We start from the raw sequence: 17037 nt of genomic DNA, 5'->3' as shown, positions 1-17037 counted from the left end.
CTCTATAATTGAGTTTTCACTTTTACTTCCTTTTATTTATTCATCCTCAATTTTGACAAATCATTATGAAAACTTCAATTAGGTTTTTTTCTAAATTATCAGTTGATTGCTGATTTTTTTCATAATTTTCTCTTAACCCTCTCGTTCCATTTATCTTTTTATCCTCTCCATTTTATTCCTCCCTTACACCCTCCTCCTTCTCATCCCTATTTCTGTCGTAGGCCTACCATCCTTTTTTCTTCTTCTGTTGGTTTCATTCTCCTATCCATCACACTCTCTCCATCTTCTCTTAATCATCTCACTCATAACCTAGCTCTTTCAGAGCTTATCTTTGAAATGCCCCGTAAACCTGTCTATAAATCAGCATGTCCATACAATATCACTCATTCATTTTTCCTCGAAACCTGACTTCCATTTACTGATTACCATCTATACTGACATTAATTCTGAACTCTCATCTTTGGTCGAATGGGAAGCAGTGATGTTAGGGCTAAAGAGTACTGACAGAGTGGCTTTGTGTTCTCCATCCTCGTTAGTCTGTCACATTTCTTTGTTTACCCATGATATGTGACACACGTGGGTATCCGGATGTTTGTAGTCTACCGATTTCGAATTTAGCGTGAAAAGCTGATTTTTTTAATCCATACAAAATTTTTCCACAAGTTTTTGCGAATCCTGTCGATTAATAGGATCGTATCATAATTATATTGCATAGTGATAATTATCAGTTCAAATTTCATCTTAAACTGACTCCGAACTAATGATTCGATTACTAGGAATTGAAATAAAACAGCGAGTACATAATAATCGTTAAATTCGATCTATTCATTGAACTTTCATTCAAATGTCTATAATTCAACTCGGCTTTTCAAATTAACTGTTTGTTCAAACAGGAAACTGTTGAAAGTTCATTCAACGTCTTCGACTGAACGTTTAAACAACGTTTCACCCTTGTTCTATCAACGATCGCCGCTTACTTCAAAGCAATATTCCCTCATAATATAAAAACAGAACCAACGTCCACTTCTGATGTCTATCATCCACTCTCTTATTCACTCTTTCTCCCTCACATGCACACACACACTCTCTCTTTCTGTCTCTCTTTCTCAATCTCTCTCTAAAAAACTCGCACTAAAAAGTGTCCGTCCCGTAAAGATCACAAGCAATTTGCAATCATATATTTTACTCGTGACCTTTTCGAATTTCGCTCAAAGGGAAAAATGAGTTTTTGGTCAGGATATCGAGAGTTCTGTCTGGACTGTGCTTCTGCCTGGTTAATGATCAAGGGAGTTGACTGTATTAATAAAATCCTACTCAAGAAATAAATACACCCACTTGCGGTTTACCTCTAATATGTTTAATCATTTCAAAGTGAATTTATTTCATAGCCTTCATACTTTCATGGATTTCATCAAGGAACTTGAGTGACATTTCATCTGTATGTTATTATTCTTTACCTGGTACATCTACGAGGTTTTGTGGCATCGATTTGATTGGATGACATCATCTAATAACAGTTATCGAATTCACAAATTACAAAGTGTTGTTCCTTGGACCTATTAATATTAAGCTTTTAAATTTTTTTCTGTGCTTGATGTCATTTTAAATCCTAGGCTTTTGCGTGGGTGATGACAAGAATAATGGTGAGATACGAGGAAAATAGAAAATTTGAAACAAGTGCAGTTTCTCTAAGGTTGAGGCTCACCAATTACAAATTCAACAATTTTCAATGTTCAAATCTTGGAAATAATGAAGAGTTGTATTCATGAGTAGAGTGAATAATTTTATTAAAAAAAAAAAAAATAGTAAAATATGAGAGTTTACATAATGAGGTTCATTATACTTCACATTTCAGATGTGAAATTGAGAGGATGCTGCTATACTAGCAGTGCAATATCTATGATAACTATTACTATTGATTCTTCATTCATTTCTGAACGTACTAATAAACAACACAAAATCTGTCAATTCCTGGACAATACTTTGTATTTGTATTAGATCAACAATTTTGAGTTCAATAGAATAATTTCGAATAAAATAAAACGAATTTCGAGCATCATACAAGTGTTCTAGATGTCGCTTTTGCGAGATAATTTATAGGATTGAGGATTGACTTTAATCTGAACTAAACAAGAGTAATCAGATGAAATTATCATGATCATCTTCAGCATCATCATCAGAGCACCGCTAATCACGGACAGAGAGTGATGAAGAGTGTGTGAGAGAGAAAGAGTGAGAGCGTGAGAGCGGATGGGTGAGAGAGAAAGAGCGAGTGAGAGTGAGATAGATGTGATTCGCATCTCACCTTTCAATCATCATTGATAATTTGAAGCTTGCCAATAAAGCATCACTGCAAAATTACTCGTTAAATTATTCACCAAGGCTCATCAATGTGATTTACTCAGAGTCCATTTAAAACTGACAGCATCGATTGAATACAAAGCAGTAATATTGTTCATGGCGAACGCTGTAAGTTTGAAGTGAATCTCACTATAGGCGCTGTACTGTTCAAAATCCTAATAAAATGAATACGATACAGAATCGCGGGGATGAGACTTGTTTAGGTTTAGCAATCAGCCAATGGACGAGTTAAAATTGATAATTTAATTCAAAATATGGATGATTCCTGTATGAGAAGCCAGCAAAGTGTAACGAATTGATATGATTTGAAAATTTGAAGTCAAATTGCGATAATTGAAGAAATTTGAATATTGTTGTCAAAAAATCCACTTTATTCTAATAAAAACATGCTTTCGTGCATGACTTTCTATGTACCGGACCTGCGCCTACAGAAAAATGGCTGCCCTATGTGGTGGCTGGCAATGCTATTTTAAACGGGGACTAGACGAACTGAGATTTGGACAAATTGGGACGCTCTCTAATAGCTGATTAGTGATTTTTTCTCAGTAGGAATTTCCATCACATACGGCTGCCATTTTTTTCTTGGCTCAGGTCCGGTAATATAGAGGAGGTCCTGTTTCGTGTGAGCCCACACATCAGCTGTAAGCTACAGCATTTCAACAGCATTTTTTTGACACCATTCCAAGTCTCTTCAATTATGAAAAAGTTCCCCAACATCAATATTCAATCTACAAACTCAATCAATTTGCAATGTTGATATTGAGTATTGCTTCATTTGGATTTGAACTTTTATATCTCTATTTTCAAGTATCAGTTATAATTTTCATCAGTAGTTAGTTTCTCAATATTTTTCTGAAAGGGTGCAGAAGACACCATTAATCAATCTCCATTACTGTGCTTATATTGATAACTTGTGTGATTTGCATGTATTATATTGCTAATTTATCTTTGTATAAATAATTCCTAATAATTGTATTATAATTTGCTTTGTAATTTTCTAATTTTGTATTATAATTTTGCTATGTATCTTTCATCCTGTTACATGGTCAATTTGATTGTGAATAGAAGTGGAGACTGTCTTGGGCATAATGCCTTTAGTGTCATTTGTTCTTGTAATAAATGAATAAATAAACTATCAACAAGCTATAGTGAGATTCTCTTTAAACCATCAGCATTGGTTGAATGATTATTTTTTATTTTGGTATTGATTATAAGTCAATGTACTTTTATCCCATTCTCATTGTTTTTTTTTGCGTTTTCTTAGTTTGATTACCTACATTTCTTGACATGCTGAATAACTTTGATATTATTTATGAGTAATGTTAACAATAGAAAGTGAATTTCACTTGGAGGAGGAATCCGATATGCTTCAGGATGTTCATTCGATGATTCGTGAGATTTGGAAATGTTTCAAGTTAAAAAACAGACATCACTCATGATTGTGCTTATGTTAATAACTTGTGTGATTTGCATGGAATGTAACTTGTGCTTATAGCTATAGAAAATCATCTAGCTTAGAAAACTTCAAAATACCAATACTATTCAAGAGCTTCTACAAATACTTCAACTTGTCGTGAAGTTCTATTGGATTATTCAAGTAGGCATGAAATATTCACTGCCAATGGAAAAACTTCTTGTGAAATCCTCACACTCACTATTCAATAGCTATCAGACCCTAGAACACAGCTATTTGGCTTCCACAATAATTTAAATCTATAGGAATTGAATGTTACTTTGCAGCACTACTCGTACAACCTAGTAGCTCTAGTATCTAATATTCCAGTAATTAGTATTTATAGTTGAATCTCATGAATCAACTACCCGATAACTCACTCTTCATCAAATGTACAATAATTACACGAATAACTAAACAATTAAGCTGAGGAAGAACGAATCACGTTGTTGAATTAATAACGCAGAGAACTTTATCACTCGATGTTATTCATTGTGAAAATTTATTAGATGTTACTCAATGTTACAACGTAACAAAAGTTTGGTTGAGCGAATCAACTTGTTTCTATCTACCACAAATAAAACTAAGGACCTTGATGTAATACACAGTATGTGATTCAACTCATTGTACAATGTATCCAATGTTACTCAATGTAACAAAGTGCGCAGACCGAATTAAGTTGTTTCAATCAACCACACAAGACGCTATACAAGTAGGCCTATCAACTTTCTGGTACAAAGTATTCGATGGAACAATCCAATAGAAAGTAAGTAGCACTTTTCCAGATTATTGATTGTACTTTTCCTTACACTTTTTATAAGCTGAATTTCAGAGTTGTACCGCACGACAAGCGACAATCGTTATGCGATAAAAACCGCGACGACAGAAAACTTTGTAGCGCGCGACAGAACATTTAAACACGCGGTTAAGCGACGCGATCAGCTACCGGTGCCCGGATGGGTGTTCGCGACGCGCGGACGGAACGGTGACTGAGCGAGCGTTCAAAATCGGAAGCTTGCGCGGTAGGGTTGTTGGAGAATGGGGAGGGGGAGGGATGATTGTTACCCCTTCAACCCTCCCGGTCCGCGAAAAAGTTAGGGTGGAAATGAGGGGCGGATTTCCTCTCTCACACCTCCGAAAATGGGTATTGTCGAAAATGTGATGTCGTGTCTATGAATGCATCTACTTTTTGCAGGTTGCTAAGGCTACTTTCATGAATGGAATTTGGTTCATTCAGGTGATGCATTGAAGTAAAATGGTTTACGAGAATAGCATTTGGTGTCAAGGATAGTTGCTTGCTCTAAAGATATAGTGTGTGCCGAGCACTCCTTTTAATTCAGGCCTTTTCCCAAGTTATAATAGTAAATTCAATACGCAATAGACTAGAGCCATTATTGTAAGTGAGTTAGCGAAATAAATTATTTTCTCTCTCTATTATGAACGGCCATGACTTCGAGTTTCCCATGATAGATATTTAAAAATTGTGGCTCCGAGTCGTCGAGGAATGTAGATTATGGAATTATCTCTAAAACTTAGCCTTCTTGTCGCGACATAAAGTGCGATAAGTTGGAAAACAGCAAGCATTGAAATTATAACAAACTACCGATTTTGCAGTTACTATTTGGTCCAAAGGCTCTAGAAGCCACGCGACGATTGGTCAAATTGATTCCTTTCGCCCAATAGGAGACCTGTTTCTAAATACAGTAGTGGGGGGATTCCCCAACCGCGAGACCAGATTACGTTTCGGAGGACACTTTGCTAGGAGCACTACGAGAGTAAAGATGTAGTCACTATGTTTCCCCCTTTTTGGGCAAGTTTATAAGTTTATACAATTAGTTAATGTAGGAACTAGTTTTTTTTATTAAAGTTTAAATTTACTAGTAGTGCCATGTCCTGAAAGGTTTAATTGTGTTTCTTCTTCATGTACGAATAATTGTTTCTTCAAATAACCGCTAAGGTACGTAAACTAAGGTTAAAATATAATTTAGGGAAATTAATTAAGTGAAACTTCATCAAAAGATTTTATCAACAAAGCCTGTTATTTTTCAAGTTAATAATATTGATTGAGAATAATCCTTTTGATTTTATTAGTGATGGAAGATACTTATAAATTTTTTCCAAAGAAGTATAGAAAGTTTTCAGTTACGTTACATTTGAGTTATTGTTTCTGGAGATATATTATCGTAGAGTATTGCTGAAAGTCAGGAAGATAGCCTTTAAATTGGAATGAAATTTTTAAGATTATGTTCATATTGAGTTTATGACATTTTTTATGTTATATTTTTTCAGACTCTGTTTTCTGTTTTTTGTCATTAAGGCTTTCGAATAATTTAGTAAATTTTTTATGATAGAAATCTTAATAGACGAAGAAGAAAGTTTTTCTTTTCCAGGAAATTAATGTTAATGAATGTTCAAATTTTAATACAATTTAAATTATTTTCTATGTGTCTACTAATTTTATTTAATTGAAGGTAAATCAAATCATAAACTCTGGAATGTTCATTTTTAATTAAGGTTCTGAGCAGTTTTGGGCGAATGCCCGTTATTTACACTTGGATTGCGTCCTAAAGTTCATAAATAATAAATAAAATAAATGTTGGCTAGCGCCCAAGTTTCCAACAATACTAGCCGAGCTACTATATGAAAAATTATATTTGATTTCGCAAACCAAACGAAAAATATCATAAAAGTTAACATCATAATTAATGAAGTATTCATTTTCTAAAAGCATTATATTAATTTATTACGGGTGTTTTCACAAATGTTGCATTGTATATTAATGACACTCTGGCAAGTAAATTTGTTTTAAATCTGTTAAATTTTGAGAATGAAATCAAAACGTCAAGATAAAATCTAGATTAAATAACAGAATAAACTCCTGTTTTAGCCTTTGATGAATTGTAGGAAGAGTTAGAAATTAATGCTGTAATACATTTATTTACAGCGGTTCATGTGTGTCCCCAAACCAACTTCTTGTACTACCACCCCTTTGGTTCCGCAACTTTATGTAACACCGCTTCAAGACACCCGTTCAGACGACAGGTCTAGGGACGTAAGAGGACGTCGTCGTCAAGCCAAATTCAACGACCGGTAAAGGTTCACCGCCAAAAACAAGGTACTGTAACCCCGACGATAAAGCAACGTACAGACCAACGAAAGTGCAGTGTAGTGAAACAAAGGTTCATTCGAGAATGTCAATCAAAAGTGGGGATTCAAAATTATTATGAAATGGGTTATATGGGTTACTATCGACGAAACTTGGGTTCAACGGGCTTTTCTTTCTTGAGTAATTCCATGTTGAAATAAACTTGTTATTTGATGACTGATATTGTTTGGTTTTGTGACGTATTGCTATCTAATCGGGGATAGTAATGCGCCCCCGAATCAGATGAAGAATGTCACCAAAGTAACATGAAATTGTTGTTTCTGTTGTTCGATTTTAGTTGCCAATGTTTATTGAAGCTGTTTGTATTTTTCAATTATTTCAAATTGTAGTGTTATTCTATAGTATAAACCTATTAAATCAGGCATGGCAAGATAAATCGAAGTTTTCTTGACTCTAGCCCGTTCACCTGCATGAATTAGGTATGGACACAGGTATTTTCTAGATGTGTCGGCCTATTTCTAAATTCCAAATTTTATTCAAAATTATCTTCTTTATCACCTTTAAAAAGCGCAGGCACACAACTGCGCCACTGCTGCTGAATGTTTAGCGAAAGGCACACAAGTGAATGAGGAATCAAAATAAATAAATGGCCTTTATTCAACCATTTCATAAATTGGACAGTATACAAAGCAAATCATTGTAGGCATTTTCACTCCATGGCAAAGTGCCGTCTGGGGGTCTCAAGATATAGTAGAAATAATAAGAAGAGAGAAGTAAAATTTTGAATACTTTTCGGCAATGAAGGATAATATCAAAAAATTCCCAAGAGAGATTGACAAAAGAAATAATCCATTGAATCGCTTGAAACTGACTACTCATTTGTCAGAGTCACGATAAACTGCAAACAGTTGTAACAGCATTATAAGTAGGATGGGATGAATGATTTCTCCTAATCAATTCTCATGCGAGATTTGTGATGGGAAGCTGTTGACACAAGATAATGAAGTAATGAAGATCGATCATATTCATCCAAATAAGCTGTGATAACTTGTTCATCTTTAGAAAGCAGATTGGAGGCATATCTTGAAGAATCACAATTATCAGAAAAAAGTCGCAAAGTTCTAAAAAAAGGGAAATGAGGTTCATTCAAGATCATGTTTTATGAATCACTTCCTCTCTATGTCTCTTCAAATCGCTTATTTACTTCAAGCAATCAAAATATGAATTGACATTATGTTTTGTTGACATGACAAACCTCTTACCAACACAAGCATTGGTGGAAAATAGGAGAAGAAAAAACCGAGAAGAATAGAGAAGAAGATGAGAAGAAGGGAACTCAGAATAAAAAATATTGTGTCAAGAAGATCAAAGATAAACATGCACATGTCTCTCCAGTGTCAGCCTTTTTCGCAGATTTGATATAGGCACACTTCTCACAAGTTTCGCTGAATCCTTTCTCAAAGTGAAGATTTGAGCAGGATGTTGAATCAATTCTATCATTTTTCTTCTTTTCCTTTTTCATTCTCTGCCATTACTATTGTTTGGTAGAGAGTTAGTGGGGAGGATATTTTTAATATTCTTTCCGAAGAATGGACATTGATATGTCCAAAGCTCCGCCAATTTATGTAGATGCATAACAATATAATTATTATCTATAGTTATATATTACAAATTGCTTTTACATATCATATAGAGTTCAATAATTATTTTCTTAGTCTATATTATGTAAATTCATCTATAATTTTGCTGTATTGTAAGCTATTGTATATAAGTGTATAAGCCAGTATATATTGTAATCTACATAAATAAAGTACCCAATCAATCAATTACTTCTCTAGATTCAGTCCCCTTTCTCGTCTCACACTTTCTCTTTCATCTTTTCCTAATCCTATATCTCGTCTTCAATATTTTCTTTGAAAAGACAAGATTTGAGTAGGATGTTGAATCCTTCTATTTTTCCTTCTTCTTCTCTTCCACTCTTTCTTATTTCCTTCCTTTATGCTCTTCCTTATCCTTCTTCTTCCCTCCCGCTGGAGATTCGTCTTCTATTCTTCTTTTTCACTCTTTCAAATTTCTCTCCCGTATTTTATCCAATTTTATCGTCTCAATAAAGGAATTTCCACATTCGTTTTATAATGTCTTAATCTTGATTTTGTCTTCGATGATGTTTTCCAACCATCATTGAAAAGACAAGATTTGAGTATGATATTGAATCAATTATTCTACTCTCTCCTATTTATTTTCTCTTCTTTCAAATTTCTCTCCTATATCTTCTTCCATTTCCTCGTCTCTTTCTTCCTCTTCCATGTTCTCCTATACCTTGTCTCCCTATGGAGTGATGAATGTAAAACTATTGCCAAAAAGTAGCACAGTAAGAATCTGGAATTTTGAAGATAATAGCTATTTTACAAAATAATATCTGTCTATTCTTATAATGAATGTTTGCTGCTTCATATTCCCGTCTTTCATCTTTTTTCCACCTCTCCTCCGTTTTCGCCCACTATTATAATACATTGAAGGAGGTGAGACAAAGTTCGACAAACGCTTCAAATCACATGTTGAATATTTTCTGAGTCGATTTTGTATTTGTGAAAAAAATTGGAATCTCTCTTTCATAGAGAGAACATAAACAGCTTATGTGAGTGAGACAGACGTACTGTGCACTTTTGCTGGATTCCAAGTTAAAATTGGAGTGGGTGTAACAGAATTCGTTACTGAAAATGTCGAATTTTGCCGAATTTTTGACGCCCACTGGTTGAATGTTCTGTTGTGAGATTACCTTTGAAATTTTATAATAATTCTGTTGAATAATGTTATTTTTAATCAATTTGACTACCAATCGATTTCCAAGCGGTAACTCGACCTCCTGGGAATGCCTGTGATTAGTTATCTCCGATCAAACAGTTTTTCAGTCAGGTATTCAATCAGACAATTATTGTAACCTCTCAATATTGACGTACTGTATCATGCAATTGTATGTAATCAACAAGCAATTGCAGCTGTATAATAGCAGATTTAGCGCACACTATAATATCAAATATGCATAGCTTGATTACATTGTCACCTAATTGAATGGCTTTCTGATTGAATTCTGCATTTAACGTTTGGTTCCATTGATCTAATAATATGTAATTGATACCGTGGGTTGACATCGAATGCAATAAATGGTTGTGCATGTTGATTCCAAGTTGAATCATAGTATTGAGTTATTTAACATTCAAAATATATAAATAATCGAATTTCTATTTTTTAATTAATCAATTCAATGATGCACAACTATTATTTTAATAATTTGGTGGATGATCAACAAGCACACCGCAAAACTGTTCCTCCCCCGAATTATTTATCCATTAGAATAGTCCCGAGAATAGGTTTAGATTATGGATATTATATATAAATTATGGATTAAAGTCTCGATGAATATCTTCAGTGTGGAACAGAAAATAATACCATTGAGTTTTATGAGAGTCTGTACCCATTTACAGACTGTCCATGTGTGAATACTCTCATAGGAATAATAATTATTGGTATCCTAAATCTGCTCAGCTAAGAAAACTTTACCCCTTCTTTCTTTCTCTATAACCTAGCTAGTCACAGGTTTCATAATAGTTTCAGTTCACAAGGGCAGAAGTCAAATTCCAACGTTGACTGAAATAAAGACACATTTTCCATCTAATATTGTTTCCTATTCCGTCTTTTACTCTCCTTCGTATTATTATATTCTCTATCTTTCCCTGCGAATGCATTTGTGTATTTAGATCTAGATGACCTCTCTCTCCTCCTTCCCATCAATTATTATCCTTCTCTCTGACCCAATCTCACACTTCACAGGCCACAAAGAAGGAAGTGACAATTATCAAATATGTGATAACTCCTTCTAATTTTCATTTTATTTATTTATTAATTTTTTTTACAAAGAAACACTGATTAGGAGAGGAAAACTAAGGATACTTCTTGTACTATTTCTCTCCCAAATTTAGATAACATTTTAAAAGTCCAAAATAGGGTTATGATCTCACTTTACTAAAATTTAGTCCGTTTTCACTCAAAAACAACGAAAACTGAGATTTTTAAATTTTGACGGTTGAAAACAGAATAAAAAACAAAAATATCACACTCAAATCATCATTGATAGGAAAATTTTTGAATAATTTCACAAAATTTAGAGCCAGAAAAAACACAACTAACTATTCAGCACAGCTGATTACAGTTCTGGTTCAATCATTACCAATTGCATTATTCAGCATCTTATCCTATTCTTCTCTCTCTTTGTCTCTTTGTCCCTTCCTCGACTTCAGTCCATCCTTCTTCTTCTTCTTGTTCTTCTTCTTGTTCTTGTTCTTGTTCTTCTTCTTCTTCTTCTTCTTCTTCATCATCATCATCATCATCATCATCATCATCATCATCATCTTCTTCTTCTGCTTCTTCTTCTTCTTCTTCTTCTCTTCTTCTTCTTCTTCTTCTTCTTCTTCTTCTTCTTCTCCTCCTTCACAACCTTTCCCCTTCTACCTTCATGTTTCAGTTGCCAAGGACAGCATTCAAAAGGCAAGAGTCGTTACAGTGTATGGTCACTGTGTGGTAAATTACAACAGACCTCTGCCAGTCTCACCATTTGATTTTACTCTACAGTCAGATTCACTTTAAACTGCCCGCATTCCTTGTGAATAACATCACTGCTTACCATTCAGCCAATACTGTCAGATTGGGTATTTGATTTTGCTCTGGGGACACATAGCAGTCCCAACTCTGAATCTATTCGGCTGAAACCCGGAGAATGCCAGGCGGCAGACGGCAGGAATCATGTCCTATGAAAGGGTCACTGTACTCCTCCACTGCATCCTCTTTTCGCTCTATTTTCTCTCATTTCTCCCATCTTTCGTCCCTTTTCTCCCCCAATTTCCTTCATTCAGCTCCCACATTGATTATTCTCTCTCACTCCGCCTTTCTGAATATTTCTTCCAAAACTTTACCCCTATCCTCTTCTTATCATGACATTCTCCGTCAAATATACTGCATACATGCGTCAGTATACTGCATACTGCTGTATATTATTGAAAGTTGATTACCCTGATCTAATTTCAGCCTATTTCATTTTATTAATCAATAATTTGATCTCATCTACCTATATAATTATTTTACTCTATCAATTTTCTGTTTTTTTTTCTCTTAAATATTTATATTAATTAAAACTTTTACAATATTTCCATTCATAGATAAATCCTTAGTTTAATTAATTAAATTAACGTTTTGGTAGAGAGTTAGTGGGGAGGATATTTTTAATATTCTTTCCGAAGAATGGACATTGATATGTTCAAAGCTCCGCCAATTTATGTGGATGCAATACAATATAATTATCTATAGTTATTATATTACAAATTGCTTTTTCATATCATATAAAGTTCAATAATTATTTTCTTAGTCTATATTATGTAAATTCATCTATAATTTTGCTGTATTGTAAGCTATTGTATATAAGTGTATATGCCAGTATATATTGTAATCTACATAAATAAAGTACTCAATCAATCAATCAAATCTCTATTCATATGTATCAATCTTCATTTTCCTTCCTCCAAATTTCTTCTACTCTCTCCCCCATATCTTTCTCACCAATCAGTTTCCTTGTTTCTAATGTTCTTTATCTCAAAATCCTCGATTCCTATTTCTGTCAGCCTCCTCTTTTTCAACTCCTTTGCATCTTCCCTATTTTCTTAAATTCTCTCGTCTTACTTCCCTCCTTCTTCATATCAGCGTCATTTTCTGTAAAATATCCAAAACCAATCATTCCCTCAACTCTACCATTACTGGAAACAAGGAGCTCAAAACATGAGTGCAAACTTAAAAGTATTTCAACTTATACTATTCTCTTTTCTCTTTCCATATCATCATTTTCATTTCATGTCATTCATACGATTCCATATAATTCGCTTAATATTAACTCCAGTATTTCTCCACTCTTGTACTCTTTATTTTCAACTCTCTTGTTCTCTCTCTCTATTTTATTGTCTGGTTTTGGGTTAACCTCCTCCACAATTTTATTGTCTTTCCCATCTCCTCTCCTATTCCTAAGTGTTTTTCTCCTCTTCCGTCTTCTTCTTCTTCTTCTTCTTCTTCTTCTTCTTCTTCTTCTTCTTCTTCCTCTTCTTCTTCTTCTCCTTTTACTTGCTACACAACGACTTCTTCTCTTCCATCTCTCTCTTCAACTTCTACTCAATTCCCTTCATACCATCACTTCATACTCAGTTTCCTTCTACCATTCTTTATTTGGGACCGCGTCAAACTGAGCTGGCAACAAAGTGGGCTTACGACAAACTGGGCTGGTTTTCCAGCCCAGTTTGTCGTTGCATGCACCGCCAAACTGGCACTCTAAGGAATGCAGTCCAGTTTGACGGTGTGCAACTTTGTCGTTTAGTGACAAAATCTGAGGAGTGCCAGTTTGTCGTTGCATGCACCAACAAACTGGCACTCTAAGGAATGCAGCCCAGTTTGACGGCGTGCAACTTTGTCGTCTGGTGACAAAATCTGAGGAGTGCCAGTTTGTTGTTGCATGCACCGCCAAACTGGCACTCTAAGGAATGCAGTCCAGTTTGACGGTGTGCAACTTTGTCGTTTAGTGACAAAATCTGAGGAGTGCCAGTTTGTCGTTGCATGCACCAACAAACTGGCACTCTAAGGAATGCAGCCCAGTTTGATGGCGTGCAACTTTGTCGGTAGCCCACTTTGTCGTCAGCCCAGTTTGTCGTCAGCCCAGTTTGTCGTCAGCCCAGTTTGTCGTCATCCCAGTTTGTCATCGTCCCCTTCATTTCAACTCTCTTCCTCTTCTTTCCTCCTCCACTGTTTCTTGTCCCACTCTCTACACCACCCACATCACAACTCCCTCCTCACCAATTTATTATTCTCTTCTCTCTGTTCCACAATATTTGTTCTTCTCTTTCATTTCACCTCTTTCGCCAGCCCTCGTTCGTTCGACTATCTTGCCGGGCCAATAATCTTGGCAATAAAATGCATAAGTTTAATCTAATTGACGAACTTGGCCGAATTGTATTACCACTTGTTCCTACTTTATATCCGGCCACTGTCTCCTGGGATAGTCGATTAGGTTTTAGGTGTTCCCTTCAATAAACCCAGTCTTGTTGTAATAGACCACATCCTACATTATAATTCAAAGCATGCCATACCCTTTTCGAAGTAAATCTGGAAGTCAAGTCACCGTTATGATTCGAATCATGAAATTGTCTTATTGAAGTAAAGCTGGAAGTATCCATTATGATTCGAATCATGAAGTTGCCTTATTGAAGTGAATCTGAACAGAGATATGTTCAGGGGCCTGTTTCATAAAACCCTTGTAATACAGGGCCTGTATTACAGGACTTTTAAATTGAAATTTACAATCCTGTGAAATTATGTTTCATAAAAATAATTCTTCACTTGTAAAATCACCTGTAATATTCGCCTGTATTACAGTTCCTTTATTTTGAATTAATATTTTCATTGGCCAGCGAGCCTAATATAATATATATTTGAACAAAGTGCTACTTTAGATGTTTTGGTGGAAAATCCACATTATCAAATTTCTGACGATGGACAGATTGTATTCATGCTAGAAAATAACTTTATTAATGATAAATAATTGAGAAATTATAATAACTACTTAACTTACATAACTTATTTTAACAGTTATGTGAGTAGTAATGTTTCAAAAAAAGTTAATTATCAAATGTTAATAATTAAATTAACGAAATTTATTAAATTTGTTTAATAAAAAACATAAACCATTATGGATGTACATTTTCTGAATATTTCCAATAACGCTTTATTGAGGAAAGCTTAATCAAACCGTTTATAATATTAATAAGTTTCCTGCATCATATTGTAAGAAATTCTGTCCTTGAACATTCTTGGCCTACGAATAATAACATAGTCATCTTTACCAGAACTAGAACTACTACCTTCATTCATTTCAACACGTTACCTTTTCAAGATTCTACCTACACTTGTAAAAGTTTTAGGATGGTCTAAACAATGATAAAATATTTAACATCTTACAGGTCCAGTAATACAGGAAGTTTCTTTTTATGAAACATAACTATGATAAAGTCCTGTATTATTCACTTGTAATACAGGCAAATGTCTTGTAAATTGTTTTACAGGGAAAATTGTTTATGTAACACAAACTTCTAAATTTTACCTGTAATACAGGAACTTTTCCTGTATTACAGGACTAGTAACTTTTATGAAACAGGTCCCAGATCATGATATCTGAGTTCATAATTGATATACGAGATTTTCTCACATGATATCTCGCTTTTTGGAATAGACTAACTATGTTCAGATTTATCCTTGGTTTCATGGTTACATACACGTATTATAGCCTCAGTTACGCCAGTTTTTGTACTAGTGAACTGGTGATGAAAGCCTCATAAGATACGACATTCTTTCAAGTTCAATTCACAATTAGTTCTAGTTCTGTCTGTAGAAAGCGAAACAATTCATATTGTTCAGAGGTGTAGATCAAAAAGCTTGTATCGTGTTCATGGAATTTGCAATGTGTTGAATGAATAATCTTATTGTAATTTATACACTATTGAGATTTATAATCTCAAGTGAAACTTATCTCTGCCAGTGGTAAACTATCTTGATAGATCAACTAACATACTTTTGATTGTATTGTTCCAGTGACAGATTTTCTGTTCAATACCCTATTTTTCACTCTCGTTTGATAAAAGTGTGACAATCAAAAACGATTTCAATTTGTTTTTAAATACGTGGTCGTCACAATTTCAAGACGTTTTTATCAATATCCACCACAACAATACATTACAAAAAGTATTGTTTGAACCTTGATATTCCAACTCAATGATCCCTGCGTGATCGAATTGAGTGCTTGACTCTAAAATCTTCGATACGATTTATCTGATCATAGATAATAGAGCATAAAAATTGCTTGAGGAATTTGTGTAGGCTTTGGTTCACTTTCTTTGATCATTCTTTAAAATCGAATGAAAATAAAAATCTGGTGTGGTACACTCACACAACTTTCCTTGCTCATTGATCTATAAGCTTCATTCTTAAACGAGGATAATTTAGGGGAATAACATTATGCCGATTGGCGGTTAAATAATTAAAACTACGATTATACTATTGTTATTGTTTTCAGAGTACATCTTCCTTTGTTTGAATTATGAAATTAGAGGATTTTTTAAAAGTTGTCGAAACAGTTGTTTAACAAATAAAACATCGACATGTGTTCTTTTGAATAAACTGCTCTACCTACCTACCTCACGCTCGAGAAGGAGTTTACAAAGTAAATTTCTCAGGGATGGGGTGGACCCCCTGTTAATTTCTGAGGGAGGAGACTCAGGCCAGTTAATAGAGCTGATATATCACTATACGGGGTACGAATTTGGAGAAAATCGGTCAAGTCATTATTGAGAAAATCGTGATAGAAATTTAACAAAATTCATTCTTCTCAGGAATATTACGGAGCTACTGCAATCTTCCCAGAAATGAGACTCATGTCAGTAGATAGGACTTATAAATAGCTATCTATGGTACACACACACACACACACACACACACACACACACACAACACACACACACCACACACACCCACACCCACACCCCCACCCACACCCACACCCACACCCACAACACACACACACAACCCACACCCACACCACACACACACACACACACACACCACACACACACACACACCACACACACACCCACACCCACACCCACACACACACACACACACACACAAAAATCATGTTTTTGGACTCAGGGAACCTTGAAACGTATAGAAAACATGTAATTAGGGTACCTTAAATTTTTTTGGAAAGCAATACTTTCCTTACCTATAATTATAGGTCAAGGTAAAGTAAAAAATTCATGTGACAGAGATAAATTGTAGGCATACATATATAGTAGGTGCATTATATTCCATTCTATATTAGGTGATCATCACTTCTTCCCAACAACCTTCCCCTGTTAAATGTGGCCAGCAATCAGTGTGGTGTTGGGTGTGCATTGTTGGGGGAGGCTGCTACTTGACAGGCAAGGTGCTAGTTGACTGGACTCGGCTATTCCGGATAACTAGCTCGATAAAAGCC

General features: G+C 34.8%; 1 protein-coding gene across 15 annotated transcripts in view; it reads right to left on the bottom strand.

Annotated features, from left to right (window-relative positions):
- The window catches only part of LOC111049426 (collagen alpha-1(XV) chain), a 364911-nt gene that overhangs the window by 183415 nt on the left and 164459 nt on the right, over nucleotides 1–17037 (bottom strand). Inside the window, exon 1 of one of the 15 annotated variants that reach the window (XM_039428942.1) lies at nucleotides 4624–4782. The exons of the other annotated variants lie outside the window; for them this stretch is intronic. The gene's annotated coding sequence lies outside the window, so the exon portion shown is untranslated. Of the gene's footprint in view, nucleotides 1–4623; nucleotides 4783–17037 lie in introns of those variants that run through there. 15 annotated transcript variants of the gene reach the window in all.

This window comes from Nilaparvata lugens, chromosome 5, assembly GCF_014356525.2.
Source record: "Nilaparvata lugens isolate BPH chromosome 5, ASM1435652v1, whole genome shotgun sequence".
NCBI classification, from domain to species: domain Eukaryota; kingdom Metazoa; phylum Arthropoda; class Insecta; order Hemiptera; family Delphacidae; genus Nilaparvata; species Nilaparvata lugens.
Note: the sequence above shows the minus strand (reverse complement) of the source record. Positions and strands in the feature narration are given on the sequence as shown.